The sequence below is a fragment of the Lepidochelys kempii genome, chromosome 4, assembly GCF_965140265.1.
Source record: "Lepidochelys kempii isolate rLepKem1 chromosome 4, rLepKem1.hap2, whole genome shotgun sequence".
Classification (NCBI taxonomy): Eukaryota; Metazoa; Chordata; order Testudines; family Cheloniidae; genus Lepidochelys; species Lepidochelys kempii.
Genome location: NC_133259.1, coordinates 104,472,487 through 104,488,154, shown reverse-complemented (window position 1 = coordinate 104,488,154; position 15,668 = coordinate 104,472,487).

The window sequence follows — 15,668 nt, the reverse complement described above, 5'->3', positions numbered from 1 at the left end:
AGATCCAAGGGTTTGGGTTTGTGGTCACCTATGCAAATTGGTGAGGCTTTTTATCCAACATTTCCCAGGAAAGGGGGGGTGCAAGTGTTGGGAGGATTGTTCATTGTTCTTAAGATCCAAGGGTCTGGGTCTGTAGTCACCTAGACAAATTGGTGAGGCTTTTTACCAAACCTTGTCTAGGAAGTGGGGTGCAAGGTTTTGGGAAGTATTTTGGGGGGAAGGACGCGTCCAAACAGCTCTTCCCCAGTAACCAGTATTAGTTTGGTGGTGGTAGCGGCCTGTCCAAGGTGTAATATTTTGTACCTTGGGGAAGTTTTGACCTAAGCTGGTAAAGATAAGCTTAGGAGGTTTTTCATGCAGGTCCCCACATCTGTACCCTAGAGTTCAGAGTGGGGGAGGAACCTTGACAGCACCTCACAATCTTTTTTCAGAGTATCAGCCGTGTTAGTCTGTATTCGCAAAAAGAAAAGGAGTACTTGTGGCACCTTAGAGACTAACCAATTTATTTGAGCATGAGCTTTCGTGAGCTACAGCTCACTCACGAAAGCTCATGCTCAAATAAATTGGTTAGTCTCTAAGGTGCCACAAGTACTCCTTTTCTTTTCACAATCTTTTAATGTATTTATCCTCACAGCACATTTCTGAGGTAGGGAAGTGCTATTATCCTAATTTTGATAGCCTCCCTGTGCCTCAGTTCCCCAGCTGAGTGATTTACCCAAGATCACGCAGAGATTCTCTGACAGAGCAAGAACTTAAACTCCATAGGTCTATAGGTCTTCCTTCAGCTCAGTTCATATTTAATTTGGGCTAGTTACTTTATCCCTAATAAGAACGGTAAACTGAAGCTGGGGAGGGGATATGAATGAACAATAACCAGCCTCAATCTTTGCTCAAGGTTGATCAAGGCCGATTTGAGGTTAGACAAAGTAAAGGATACTCTTTAGTTTAAGTTTTAGTGCTAACACTTCCAAGTTTTATAGCAGGTCTTTGAAATTGGCAGGGGTATAGTCCCATACAGAGGGAGATGCCTTCTACTGACTCCATGTAAATCCATTGACATTTGGCTGAGTTATAAGCTTTTGAAAATTGTCATTTCCTGTCTGGTTTTACTATTTATAAATAAGTTCAGCCAAATGAATTCCTGATGCACATCCATTGAGGCCTTTGCAGTTTGGTGAGTAAAGGAGCATGAGTGTGATTAGAAGACATGAAGCTGTTCATGAGCATTTATAATTTCCAGTAGCTTGCCATTAGACAATTTGTAAGGATAAATTGGAACCATAAGGAAGTATTCCATTCGGACTGTCCAGGTGCCCCCGGCTTAATTGTTTGCATTCTTCATGAAGCACGATATTCATGTAGCAAAGGGAAAAAAACACATTCAGAATCCAGTAAAAGGTCTCAGCCAAAATGTTTGAAAAAGCTTTGGGTTTACATTGGCTGCATAAAAATATTGTAAAGAAATATTTTGGTTATAGATATAAAACATTCAGTCACAGAGGGCGTTGTCCTGCATTATTGTACTCAATGAGAGCTTTGCAACTGGCACAGATATGGAGAACATGTGATTGAGAGGTGTGTTATAAAGGTTTTATTGATATGAGTTTGGGATGACAGTATATTGGGACTTTAAGATCCATTTGGGGCTGGTCAAAATTTTTCAGTTGAAACTATTTTCTGAAGGAAAACAGACTTTTTGACTAATTGAAATTTTTTGCAGTGGTTGTTTTTTGTGGAAATGCCTGAAAACTTGAAAGTTTTTGTTTTTTGTCTGAAAACTGAAATATTGTGATTTGGATATAACAGAATCACAGATATTGTGATTCAGATATCACATATCACAGAATGCGTTACCTAGGGAGGTGGTAGAATCTCCTTCCTTAGAAGTTTTTAAGGTCAGGCTTGACAAAGCCCTGGCTGGGGTGATTTAATTGGGGATTGGTCCTGCTTTGAGCAGGGGGTTGGACTAGATGACCTCCTGAGGTCCCTTCCAACCCTGATATTCTATGATTCTATGAATCATAGAAGTTAGGTTTGTCTATGTGCCAGACTCCGCAGCAGGACTGAATCTCCCATGATATACTGTGACCATGGGGTTACCCTGATGGACTCCCTCTCCTCACCAAGAAGGGAGACTGTGGTTTATCATGGGAAATTTAGTTTGAGAATAATGGGAGCATGAGGCACTCACATTACAACTCCTAGGAAGTACCACACTGGTATTTCAGAATCAAACTATTTCAGTTTTTGGTTGAAATATTTCATTCTTTAATATTTTTCCAAAAAGTTGAAATTTTCTATGTGTAAAAAAAATTAAAAAAACATTTTCTGGTCAGTTGTAGATCCAATATCTTGGGTTCTACCAGGAAACAAATGCTTTATTCCATTTGAAAGTAGGGATTCTTTGTTTCCTCTGAGCCCCAATGTCTCCTTGAGATGGCAAAACTTTAAATGTGTCCCTTGTCCCAGGCTGAACATTGCCTGGCTGAAAATCAGCACGGTGTACTTTTTGGAGGAAATTCACAATTTTGACAATAGTAGGCAACTCTTACCTAGAAGGTTTAAAACCAGCAACTCTACAAAGAATCGGAGAAGTCTGACGTATTAGAAGTAACCCCAGTAGTGACAGATTCCAGGGCGTAACAGAGCTGAGGTGGTCACAGGTACATAGTAAGTACCATTTATCACATTGTTCTGCAATGCTCACAATCACATACATGGTATGTGCTCCATCCCAGTTACATGATGAGCAGATTGGAGCATATAAGTTAATATATGAGTTTTTCAGATGTACATGGTATAACAAAAAATATACTTTATATTTTTAAATTAGATATTTACTAAAATCAATGAGAATAACCAAAATAATTGGGCTACTTTACAGTGTGTAAATGAAGATTAGTGTAGTGGTTTTGCTGGCAGACACTACTGGTCACTAAAGCTCTGAGAACTGCATATTCTAGAATGCTTTGAAAGAGAGTCCGATCTTCCATTAAGAGAAGTTTTTGTGTCAAAATTAGAAAGGGTATATGTTTAGTATTATTCCGAGGTGCTAAGAGCAGAGCTGTGAAAAATATTTGATGCCAAATTAAAATCTGCAGATTTTCCACTAAAATGAACTATTCCATGAGACATTTATAGTGAAAATCATTTAGTGGAAAATTTTGTTAAAGTTGGACATATCATTTTTCTATATTTAATTTTAAAAAATCTGAATGTCAGCTAAATTTATGAGGCAGATTTTCATGATGAATTTCAAATTCCTGTGTCACAGCTGGGTTTGCTCATCAAAGTGGAAATTCCATGACTGAAGTTCCTTGATATTTCTTTTGTTTACCCTGATTGGCTGAGCTAACCTCATGTGAACAAAAAGGTTAAAAAAAAGCCATTTTGACCTGTTTGTTCAGACGGACTATGGGCATTTTATATGCTCTTTCTCATTCAGAATAAAACCAGTAAGCTAAATTCTTCTCCCAGTTATTCTGTATATTGAAAAAAACTGTAATATTGAAAAAAAACTCCTGGAGATAACCAGGATTTTGAACTTGTGCAAATGACAGCAGATTTTCTTTAGGGTCTCTTATTTTTCCATGGCCTTGTGTTTCTTTAGCAACAACAGAAATACACATCACAGTTTTACCATAGCTATAAAAGCATGTTTTCTTTAGCAATTGTGTTTCTTTAGCAATTGATCACAGAGTCTTATGAGTGTATCTAGCCAACAGATTCCCAGTGGCAAATAAGAAGTAGTTTTCTACTACTCTTCAGGGGAAGCATTTTTTTTTCAACCTATACTGCGGGTGGAGAAGTGACTCTGCCCTGTGGTCAGTTTGAAGACATAAAAGAGGGGAACACGCTACAATTTGCCGAAGACGCCAGGCGGAAGATGACAGGTGGACTACAAACCCCTTGGTGGTACTTCCCCAAGAAGACAATTCAAGGTAAGGTGATGATGGGCCTGTTGCAGGAGGTGGGCTGTCTGGGGTGGAGGGCTGCATGCCCTTGTAGGCACCTCAATAGGTTTGGGTGGTTCTAGTAAGTATCCAAATTGTGACTGCTTTTCCAAACAAAAATCAAAACTTATTTGGGATTTCCCCTTATGAGATTAAATATGCTTTTGCTATGCTAAGGCTGGTTTGTTGCATGCTTTTATAGCTATGGTGAAACCGTGATGTGTATTTTTGTTGTTTTACTCACCTCATAGTATAAGGAGCAGAGACAAGCAGGAGAAAACTAGGCACTGGCTCTTAGGACAGTGGCAGATTGGCCTATGTAAATTCCCATCCCACACATGTACTCTTAATGCCTGATTCTCCAGTGCCTTGTAATCATTTTTACTCAAGCAAAAGGGGAGTTAAACACAGCACTACCAAATCCAAATGGTTGCATTTCACATCCACTCTGTACATGTGTATAAGACATAAGGCTGTGCAGCGTAAGGGCCTGAGTTTATTTTTTTAGTATGGCACGTGTCATTTGGCCTAATGGATAATGCTCTGAACTGAGACCCAGTAGAACTGGTTCTGCTACTGGTGGGATAATGGCACCTTTTGAAAGCACTTTGAAGTCTATGGATGAAAAGTGTTCTATAATAAGAGCTAGATACTATTATTCTTTATTAAATTTTTGCACTGTTTTATAGCTCTAGTTAATATACAGCAAAGAATAAAGCTGTATTGGAACAAGTCACTGAGAATGCTCATCCAATTGTTGGGGGTCAGTTTCTAGCACTGCTTCACAATTAATTACCAATTACTTTGCTTCAGTGACTGAACTAAAATTTCCAACTTTACAAAACAAAAATCCTTACAAAGCTGTTCCTTGTAAGTTTGTAATAGAATTATTTTTTTCCTATCCTTCAGACATTTCCCCCCATTCTTGTTTGTTCCTGTTTTCTTATGCAGGGGAAAAAAGAAGAATTCACAATCTGTGATCTCTCACCCACATCTTTTTTACACCCAACCCTACAAGCATATGATTTAAAAAGCTCATTCTTAAGAAAAAAGAAATGTAACTGGTAATTGAGATTTAAAAAAACTTTGTGAACTGAAAAGGACACTTTATATTACTTAACTCTAACTGACAAACTGCATTCTTTAATTCTACTTAGGAGCTTGCCTTCCTCATTAACTGGAAAAGAATCTGCTTGACATTTAAAGTTTCAGAGATACGCAACATGTTGCCAATACATTGTTCTTCAGTATAAATTAAAATATGTTAACATTACGTTAAACTGTCTAATGTTGAAATAAATGGTCCTCAGGGACTTTTTTAATGTGGTTCATGTATAAATAAAGAAACTCAGTATTTTCTTTTTTAACTGAACAAACAAATTTTCAGAATTAATAGAATATATTGTAACTGTTCCCAATTGGTCCATCTCATTGTCATCATATCCACATATATTGCAGAGTAAATAATGTCTTATATTTTCATGAATTCCATATATTTTTACTTTAATTAGGAATTTGAATGGGATGTAGGGGATTGGAGTTTGGTAGACACCGTAGGTTGCAAAATTTGCCTATTGGCCTTGACTTTGAACTGATAGATGCTGCCATCTTGGATGTTGTCTTTCATTGAAAGAACATACATTTGAAGTAGTACTTCCAAAAATGATGTTCACAGTATAGAATTTCTATCAGGTGTCCCAGATCTGTTTTTTAAAACGCCTGTACATCACTGTGATTCATATATCCAGAATACATCGACACTGAGATTTTGAAAGCCACATAACAGATTTAGATGCTAATTCCCATCTAATTTTAATGATAATTGGGTGTCCAAATCACTCAGGTGTCTTTGATAATCTCAACCTGAAGACCCACTGTGGAATGCAGTGTTAGGATATAGATATTCAGGTCTGTCTGTAAAGGCCTATACTCTAAGAATTTAGGTGTATTCTTATCACTTGGCTAGTTAGAGAGAGATAAAAGAAAGAATCAAAATCACTGTCTGCTGGTGTAAGGGCCTTCTCTTAATGTGACAGTCTGAGGCCCTGTTCTTAGGCTAAGGCCTTTGGCTAAGCAACAGGCAGCCATAAACTGAGAAGCGACCCGTCACATCCTCACATTCCAAACTAGTCCCATTGAAAGAAGGTGCTATTGGGCTGTTAGGAATACAATCCTGTCCTGATAGTGCCTATCACCTCCAGAGAAAGGGAAGTGCCTAGAAAATGTAAAAGGAAACTTAGTTTGATAGCATCCTGTCTGGCAAGAACTCACTTATCAATAGCTGGGATGTGAAATCCTCACTTCTGTATGGTTTTGTCATTATAGTTCCCACTTTGCTATTGTTTGTCTGCATAATCTCTGTCTGGTTTTGTGAGTGTTCCTGTCTGCTGTATAATTAATCTTGCTGGGTGTAAACTAATTAAGGTGGTGGGATATAATTGGTTACATAATCATGTTACAATATGTTAGGATTGGTTAGTTAAATTTCAGGAAAATGATCGGTTAAGGTAGAGCAAAGCAGAACTCAAGTTTTACTATATAGTCTGCAGTCAATCAGGAAGTGAGTGGGTGTGGGGGTGGGTGTGTGGGTGGGGGAGATGGGAACAGGGAATAGGGGTAAGAAAATTGGAATCATGTTTTGCTAAAGGGGGAAATGGGAACAGGGAATGGGGGTAAGGAAATTGGAATCATGTTTGGCTAAGGGCAGGAATGGGAACAGGGACACAGGTGTAAGGCTCTGTGGTGTCAGAGCTGGGAAGAGGGACACTAAGGAAGGAAACTGGAATCATGCTTGCTGGAAGTTCACCCCAATAAACATCGAATTGTTCGCACCTTTGGACTTCGGGTATTGTTGCTCTCTGTTCATACGAGAAGGACCAGGGAAGTAAGTGGGTGAAGGAATAAGCCCCCTAACATGCAGGGCCAACCTCTGAGAGCATGAGTATGACCATTTAAAGGAGACTGCTACTCCCAGAATATCTATCACTAAGCATGGGAGATGCTCCTTTTAATCAACTAAACCATAGACACACTTCTCAGAATTTAGCAAAGTATTTGGGTACAATCCTGTAGTCCTTACCAAGAGAACATTTTCTCTGAAGTCAATGGGGAGCTTTGCCTGAGCAAGGGCTGTATGGTCAGGTTCAGGCTCCCTGTTTGGGAGAAAATAAGTAGGTTGCCAGACACATCACTACCATGGGAGCTAACACAGTGACTGCTGCTACCTTAAATCAACACAAGATTAGAGGAAGATAATTACAAGTTAAACCCAAGACAAACTCAGAGCATCTTTCAAGGGATGCTGTCATAAAAATCTGACCTACCTTTTGCCAACTGTCCCATGTTGTAGGTCTTACCTTACGGATTGAAAAATGCAATTTCTTTCTTCAATACATCTTTACAGTGGCAAACAGAAAATAAACTTGTCAAGAGATTCCTTGCAATAAATACCCCTATACCCCTGTGCTATGACAGGAGATCTCATTTCAGCGCCAGCTTGTCTTCAGCAAGTGGCACAACAAGTCTGCCTTGACTGTGTGCTCTTCTAATTCCTGCTCCAATAAAGATCAGTGGATAAAATATGATACATGTTTGTTCTTCTTAAAGAAGAACCTTTCAGATTAAAGCAATGTCAAGAGAGAGCGAGGTGTAAAGAGAGATCCATGGTCCAGTGGTCTGAATTGCTACAGTGCCTGGCTGGGTACTTGATCAGTTCTGTTATGTGTAAACTTTTTTTTTTCATCTTTTCACATGTGAATAATGAATAAGAACGGTAGTTCATTGCATTATTCACATTTCAGAATAAAGGATATAGATCCAAAACTTCCCAAATAAATATCACAAACTCTTTAGGTTTTACCAAATGAAAATACAGCTTTTCAAACTCATCTTTACTCTTAATAGGACAAATTCTTAAAGTAGTGCTGGGCATCTGTAACTGCTACTGAACTAGGGGACTGGAACACATGACTTATGAGGAGAGGCTGAGGGGACTGGGATTGTTGAGTCTGCGGAAGAGAAGAATGAGGGGGGATTTGATAGCTGCTTTCAACTACCTGAAAGGGGTTTCCAAAGAGGATGGATCTAGACTGTTCTCAATGGTAGCAGATGACAGAACGAGGAGTAATGGTCTCAAGTTGCAGTGGGGAAGGTTTAGGTTGGATATTAGGAAAAACTTTTTCACTAGGAGGGTGGTGAAACACTGGAATGTGTTACCTAGGGAGGTGGTGGAATCTCCTTCCTTAGATATTTTTAAGGTCAGGCTTGACAAAGCCCTGGCTGGGATGATTTAGTTGGGGATTGGTCCTACTTTGAGCAGGGGGTTGGACTAGATGACCTCCTGAGGTCCCTTCCAACCCTGATATTCTATGATTCTATGATTAATGGCTGTTGCAGACTCCCGGTACATTTCAAGAATTAGTAAAGTTAATTTTGGGTTTCCTCTATGTCCTTTATTTATTCCTCTGTCATTTGCTGGAAGGAGAAAGCTTAAAATAGATTACTGTCATCTTGGCATATAAAACACAGAAAATGAACCCGTATTCCAAGAGTGTGCTAGAACAGTACCATGGTTAGACTCTGGGTTGGATTTACAACCCATTAACCTACTAACTCATGCAGTTTGGGGAGGATGACTACCTGTCATGGAGGCTGCCTCCTTTTTCTCCCCACAATGCTGTGTGAAGCCTGCATTATCCATGTATTGGTGCTGTGCTGCTCTTCCCTTAGTCTGAATTTAAGAGGGAAAATGTATGCTACAGTCTAGCTTCATTTGCAATATTAGTCAAGCACAGGCAAAGTCTAATGATCAGATATTTATTTATAGAAAGCCTAGCCCTAAGCCCATTGAAGCTTTGAATCAGACTCATATGGATACATTCAAAAATGTTCCATTATATACAGGTAATGCACTTGGGGAGGTGAGGAGAAAGAAGGATCATTGCACATTAGTTACAAATTCTTCACTCTGAAGTCCTGCTAATATCATTGTTACAGATGTCAGTAGGAGTCCCAAGGAGAATGAATGTAAAATATACCACTAAATATTTAAATACTGTATCATTAGATGTCTAATTTGTTATTTACTGTTATTTCTTCCAGTCATTTCAAAGACTAATTCATTTGCATAGTTTACTCAAGCACCTTTGTTCTACAGATGTCATGATGGACAGGAGCGCATAGAAAAAAATTGAATTCAAACTGCCCTGGCAGTATTATTTTCACAGTTGATGTGTTTGGTTTCTGTTCTGTTCTTTTGCTGCCCCAAGTATTGTCATTTGATTTGCAAAAACTGAGACTTCAGGAAACGGAGTGATAGAACTGGCTAGTATAATTTTATAAGAGCAGATTTACATAAAATGCAATTTATACAAAGAGTGTAACACAGCTGCAAACCCATGGAGGTTGCGTTACCTTTATAACTGTCTTGAATCAAAGGAAGGTTAATAACTATTCCTGTATTTGATGCCCATTGACATGCATGTGAGTCAGTGACATTCCTTAGATGATCTCTACCACAAGAATAAGAATCTTCCACAGAACTAAAAACAAATGGAACATTAACATATTCCAATTCAGACAATATTATTCCACTACGTACATCCAGCAACTGCTACAACAATAGGTTTCAAAAAGAAAATAAACTATCAAGCCAACAGCGTTATTTCAACTTTTCTCTTACAGATGCATACATATCTAAAAAGGTGCCAGGACTAGTGATTCAAATTCAGGTCCTAAAAGGATTTGAGAGCAACACCAATATACCCAGTTACATAGCATCACTTTATTTGTAATTTCCAGTAATTGGGCATGATTCGGGAAGGTGCTTCAAAACATGCTTAACATTACACATATGCCTGAGTCTCACTGACTTTAATGGAACTTAAGCTTAATGGGATGTTTTTCTGAGCTGACATCATGATCAGATTTTCTATAAAGGTATATTTCAGAAAAATGTTTATATCTAAATTTCCACAGTATTGTTTTGTGTTAGGTTAATTAACTTCTCCTATAAAGTAATTTTAGCTGCCTTGCACTAGGAATAGCAAGAGAAGTACATGTTTTAAAAAAAGGAACTGGGATGAATAGAAGGAAGTAGTAAATTTGAAGCATAATAGGTTACATTCACCGTGTTATAACTTCATTGACTTTAATGGAGTTACACTACAGATGAATTTGGGCTGTCAGTGGTCAAGTTCTGACTGCATACAATAGCATAATTTAGTAAAAGTTTATTAAATTTGCAGTTTAGGCATAGTCCCCAACATCACACTCTGAACGCTTTAGAGAGCCTCAGTAGCAACCTTGAAGCACATATGGTAAATTGCTTCCTGGAACCAACGACCTGGTTTGATTGTTGTCTATGTGATTACAAAAAGTAGACTGTTTTTGAAATGTTAAAGGTAAACTGTGAGAGCTGATAAGCTTCTTAAAATACTGTATAGATGGGCTATTGGTTTGATCTGATGTGTCAGTTCCTATGTTCCTGGAAATAGCTTTTCAGCATATGAATGCCAAAAAGAATTTGGCCTCCAGGATGGTGTAGAACTAGTTAATTTTATTTTAAGGTCTCCTAGTTCCGGAATATTAAACAGAACATCAATTTTAGCACATACATTTTAATGCATAAATCCAATATACTAAAGTAAGCACAATGACTTCACAATCTTACTTTTATGTCAATGGGGGTTGTGGGAACTCAGCTATTCCCAGAGTGAAATTTACAGTTCCTGCAACTTCTGTGACTGAGCCTAAGATTAGAGAGTTTAGAAAATAAATATAGAGCCCAAATATATTTTGAATTCATAGTTGTGCTTATTTTATTTATTGCATTTGGGCATCAACATCTATGTGCTCTCCCAAAAGTGATGATGTGATGTTTCTGATTCCAAAACTGTCCCTTTTTTGTAATCCAGTTGACAACTATCAAATCAGCCCATTCATTCCAGTGAGCAGTTTGTGTGCATATGACTTTTCCTGAGGCTTTGTAAAACATTCAGTGTTTTAACATTGGGGAATATGTCCACAGGGTAAAACTTAGCCCTGTGCAGAAGGCAAGTACAATGCCTGTGCATTAAAATCTATTTAATTCCACAAAGTGGGATTTAAGTGCTGCATAGCCCCTGTGCTGCCCCCCTGCATAGGGGTGAATTTCAGCCACACTGCAGATATTACTGTCCAAATTGACTTGAATGTGAGTTGATGGTGGGTTAGACTCTTTATAGAGATTAATTTGATCACAGATACAGAAGAATATCATCTAAAAATGTCGAGAGATCAATCAACAATGGTATGGGTTGAGAGTAGAATTCGGTACCTTTGTTATACCTTGGCTGAGATCTTGGTTGACCCTATCCTGTGCTCAACCCGAGAAAGTTTGTTTTCTTCCCATGTCTTGTATTCTCTCCCATCACAGCTCTCTCCCCCTCCCCCCTGCCCACCCACATCAGCTTACTTCCTGTGGAAGTGATGAGAAGCATCATTTTGGGGGTTTGTTTCAGCCAATATGAAGGTTTATGACAAAGATTTGCCACAGCCACTACAGTGCAGTAGACTGGGTGATGAAACCATTTTCTTCACAGTTGTCATATGTTTTATTCCACAAAGTAAGTTTGCTACAAACCCATGAGCACTAGGATTTGCCCCTGTGAAGAACTTTATGATTTATGTCATCAAATTTGCAAGTTGCCCTAGAAGCCAACAGAGCTACTTTATCATTTTTGTTTCCCCATGGTAAATTCCAAATGTGCCCTTGCATTGCTGTGACCACCTGTTCTCCCACACCTGTTTCAATTTATAAACCATATGTTGCAGTCACAGACTAGAACCACTACAGGCATGATGTACTTGCTCATAAATATTTCATAGACTTGCTGCTCTCTGCACTTCAAAATAATTTGAAAGCATTAATTTTGCTGAAAATCTGAACAGAGACTGGATATTCATTCGTTGTTACCACTATTTGTTAGGCAATGAGGTATAAAGGTTGCTGAATCATAAAGTAACCCATATCAATAGTATTGTGGCCAGGTATTAGCACTATCATTTTAAAGTGAAACCTCTCTCACTGACAATTTTTTAATTAAGATTGGATGTTGTTCTAAAAGATATGGTGTAAGAGTTATTTGGGGAAGTTCTAGGGCCGGTGTTATCCAGGAGGTCAGACTAGATGATCACAATGGTCCTTCTGCCCTTGCAATCTATGAATCAACTGTGATCTATGGTTAAAAAACCCCCACAATTGTATTATCTCTTTCCACAATGTATGTGTGTTTAAGCAAATTTGATAAATAATTTATGGCAATATATTACCATAATTGAATAAAAGATGAGCACAATGAGCAATCAAAATAAACATTTAGATGATGGGCTACATCCGTGACTGGTATAAATTGGTACAGCTTCATTGACTTCAATGGAGCTATAGTGATTTATGTCAAGTGATGGTCTGGCTCGTTGTCTGAGAATTTTGAATAAAATTCACTCAGCCTCCTCTGATGTAAGAACTGTGCAGGGTTTGGGATAGGATGAACCCTTCCTCCTGTGGGAAGACTGGGGGATACAATAGGGCCGTTGCATGGCTGCTATTCCACCTCTAAAGCTGGAATAATAACGATACTGTCATATATAGGCCTGATCCAAAGCCAAAGACTTTTACTGACATCAGTGGACTTTGAATCAGACCCTGTAGGTGGGCTTTCAGAGAATGGATCTCATAAGTGTGGATTCCATGGCCCTCCCCAGGCGCATCTCTGCACCAGCCTGTTCTGGGTTTTTCCGGGAATATACAGGATGTGCTGAAGCTCCCCTGCATTTACTCTTCATCTGCAGCCACTTCCTCATGGTAGGCCTAAATGGCCTTGTGAAGGCCTTCTATGCTTGGTTGAATTGCATCCATTGTAAAGTATTTGGAGCAAATGGAATTGTTTTCAAAATTGTTTGTCATCACATGCACTCACAACTTCACTTTTTACCCTTTATAGGGGGTTTGGAATGTGTACCACTACCAAGGTAGTGTATCATCTTCAGAGATGTTTGTTAATGCAGAGCTGAATGTTTAATTAATGTTGTCAAGGTTCCTCCCCCACTCTGAACTCTAGGGTACAGATGTGGGGACCTGCATGAAAAACCTCCTAAGCTTATCTTTACCAGCTTAGGTCAAAACTTCCCCAAGGTACAAAATATTCCACCCTTTGTCCTTGGATTGGCCGCTACCACCACCAAACTAATACTGGTTACTGGGGAAGAGCTGTTTGGACGTGTCTTTCCCCCCCAAATACTGCCCAAAACCTTGCACCCCACTTCCTGGACAAGGTTTGGTAAAAAGCCTCACCAATTTGCCTAGGTGACTACAGACCCAGACCCTTGGATCTTAAGAACAATGAACAATCCTCCCAACACTTGCACCCCCCCTTTCCTGGGAAATGTTGGATAAAAAGCCTCACCAATTTGCATAGGTGACCACAGACCCAAACCCTTGGATCTGAGAACAATGAAAAAGCATTCAGTGTTTTACAAGAAGACTTTTAATAAAAAATAGAAGTAAATAGAAATAAAGAAATCCCCCCTGTAAAATCAGGATGGTAGATATCTTACAGGGTAATTAGATTCAAAAACATAGAGAACCCCTCTAGGCAAAACCTTAAGTTACAAAAAAGATACACAGACAGAAATAGTTATTCTATTCAGCACAGTTTTTTTCTCAGCCATTTAAAGAAATCATAATCTAACACGTACCTAGCTAGATTACTTACTAAAAGTTCTAAGACTCCATTCCTGGTCTATCCCCGGCAAAGACAGAATATAGACAGACACACAGACCCTTTGTTTCTCTCCCTCCTCCCAGCTTTTGAAAGTATCTTGTCTCCTCATTGGTCATTTTGGTCAGGTGCCAGCGAGGTTACCTTTAGCTTCTCAACCCTTTACAGGTGAGAGGATTTTTCCCCTGGCCAGGAGGGATTTCAAAGGGGTTTACCCTTCCCTTTATATTTATGACAAATGTCATAGATAAATCAGAGTAATATCACATTCTTTATATTTTATTGTCGAAAGAGCAGCAACTGCTAACATAAGATCAATTATATTTGTAATAGCTTGTATGATGAAAAATTCACAGGCTGGTGGAGGTGGAGCTCATCTTTCCATAGTCTCTCCCTTTTTCTCCTTCTTCACTTCTCTTTTTCCTCTTCCCTCTGCTGAGCAGTTAATTGTTAGGTGGTAGGATTGTGACATCAGAAGTAAGACACCTCTCTTTCTCTTTTTCCTTCTCCCTTCCCACTGGTTTTCCTTCTCTCACCTCCCACTCTCATCCTCACAGACCTTCCCACTTCCTTTTCATACTGCAGCTATAATGGTTGAAATGAAATCAGCAGATGTGGTAGTCCCAGGAAGCAGGGTACATTAACAAACACTGAGGAAAGTACAGATATACTGCCTTTGGCTATTTCAGGAAAACAATTAATTGCTAGAACCATGCACTCAAACGTCAGTAATTCTCAAAAATTTGTCTGTTCAACTCTAACTCAGTCTCCTTGTATGACCAGACATTTGGCCCACTACTTGTCAAATAATAATTTATTAAATACATTACAAATTAGAATGTATTATGCAGCTTTAACTACCATCCCCATACCAGGCTATACTGTTCATTTCATTTTGCAATTGGCTATTACTTTTCACCAAGGGTTTGATTGTGATATTATGAGTGTAGTCGGAAGTATGGGGAGCACACTGCTGTATGACCTCTGAGTAGTCCAGGACAGAGATTATCTCCCCGCTGCACCAGGCAGGGAGTCTATCCATACCTGTCACAATGTATGCTCCCTGGTGTGCTGGTGTAAGTACACCACTGGGTATGTTGGGAGGGTAGAGTTAACACTTTGCCCAGTCCTACCCATCTGTATGATTTGAGGATGCAGTGGCTCTATGGATTCTGCTTCTTCCTACGTGCAAGATGCAGCAGTTGAGCACACCATCAAAATGGAGAAAGAGCCTGGTTTACATCCCCTTTCTACCTTAGAACCATAGGCAGAATGGGCCACAGTCTAGCCCTAGCTTTGTCATTAACATGTACATCCAGCTGTATCAAACTCTTGCAACGAAAGCTCATCTGCAAAAAGCTCTACTTTCTGATATTTTTCACTTACATACTCCAGTGAAAGATTGCACGGTGTTATATTGGGAGTAGGTGGGGAGACATTAAGGGTATGTGCACCCTATTAGCTAGGGATGTAATTCCCCTGCTCATGTGCATATATTTGCCCTAGCTCTCATTGATCTGGCATGAGCATAAAGAGCAGTGTAGCATGGCTGAGCTGTACTGCGTACAAACCGGCCTGATCTGGTCAGTAAGTACTCTACGTTGTTCAGCTGGGCCTCTCTTGCCACTGCCAGTGCTACCGTGGCTACACTGCTGTTTTCACTTGCGCTGGCTTGATGAGAGCTTGGGCAGGTATGTGTAGGTGTCGCCTTAGCGGAGGCCTACACTGCAGCTGGGAGTGTGTTTCTCAGCTCAGGTAATCAGACACATGGTAGCTTGCTAACAATAGCAGTGTAGCGGGGGGTAGCACAGGTGAGGCTTGGGGTATGTAGAGGTTCAGACAGGTTTGCGCTCAGGCAGCCGAGCTGCTGCCCCTGCTCCCCCACACCCATTTTTCCTGTGGTAGCTTGAGCATAACAAGCACATGCCTGTCTACCAGAGCTGGGAAGCATGCGCCC